Raw genomic sequence first — 1,067 nt, 5'->3', positions numbered from 1 at the left:
AGGAGTTTGAGATTGCTGTGAGCTAGGCTGACGCCATGGCACTCTAGCCAGGGCAACAGAACGAGAGACTCTGTCAGAAAGAAAAGAAGAGCGAGAGCGAGAGAGCGAGAGAAAGAAAGAAAGGAAGGGAGAGAAAGGAAAGAGAAGGAAGGGGGGGAGGGAGAGAGAGAGAGAGAGAGAGAGAGAGGAGAAAACTATTAAAAAATTCGGGACCAGATCCATCGGTCGGTACTCAGAAGCGTGACGATCGGGTGTTCCCGAGCACGTGTGAGATGTGTCTTCTCCCTGACGCCGCGTTTCCTCCACACACACATCACCCATCTGCCGTGGAAAAAAAGCAACAAAAAGAGATAAAGAGATTAAGAAGGGAAAATGGAAACAGGGCAAAAGAGGAAGAAAGAAAGAAATTTCGAAAAAAAGAGACCAAAGTCACAGCGAGAAGGAAGAATACTGAGCCCAGAGCGACACCTAGTGACCACACCGTCACAAGCACCCTAGGGCCCCAATTCGCCAGAGACATCTGGTGGACCCCAGGGCAACATGTGGTCGACCCGGGGCCATGGCGTCTGCAGCCGATTCCCAGGCGGGCACACGAGCCCGGGGAAACTCATTCTCAGCGCGGGGAGGAGGGGAGGGGAAATAATAGCAAAGTCACACCAGATCCCTTTCTAGTTCATAAACGTGTTGATTGCGTGTTCACGCGCACGTGTGAGAAGGGCCTCCTGGTGTGTCGGCACGTCACCCGCGTGACGTGAAACCATGAATCCGGGGGGGGGGGGGAGCGGAAAGGCGGGCAGGAAAAGGCAAAGAGAGAATAGATAAAATGAAAGGACCAAAAAGAAAGTCACACAGCAGGGTAGGGGAGTGAGAGCAAGTCGAGAGACTGCAGACAGAAACTCCGAGAGGAGAGGAATGCTCCGGAGCGCCCCCTCGCCCCACGCGAGAAGAATACCGATCGCAGGGTGACCCCTAGGGGCAGCGAGGCCAGAGAGACCAAATCCGTCCCAAAGCCTCCCTGTCAGGATGACAACCACAGACCAGACATCCGGTCAACCACCCAAGGACCA

At 54.3% G+C, this 1,067-nt stretch overlaps 1 pseudogene; it reads left to right on the top strand.

The window, feature by feature from the left end:
- The first annotated feature begins 660 nt into the window (after window positions 1-660).
- On the top strand, window positions 661-752 carry LOC138379932 (small nucleolar RNA U13; annotated as a pseudogene).
- Window positions 753-1,067: the final 315 nt, after the last annotated feature.

This window comes from Eulemur rufifrons, unplaced genomic scaffold (assembly GCF_041146395.1).
Source record: "Eulemur rufifrons isolate Redbay unplaced genomic scaffold, OSU_ERuf_1 scaffold_230, whole genome shotgun sequence".
NCBI lineage: Eukaryota > Metazoa > Chordata > Mammalia > Primates > Lemuridae > Eulemur > Eulemur rufifrons.
This window is presented reverse-complemented; position numbering and strand designations above follow the sequence as displayed.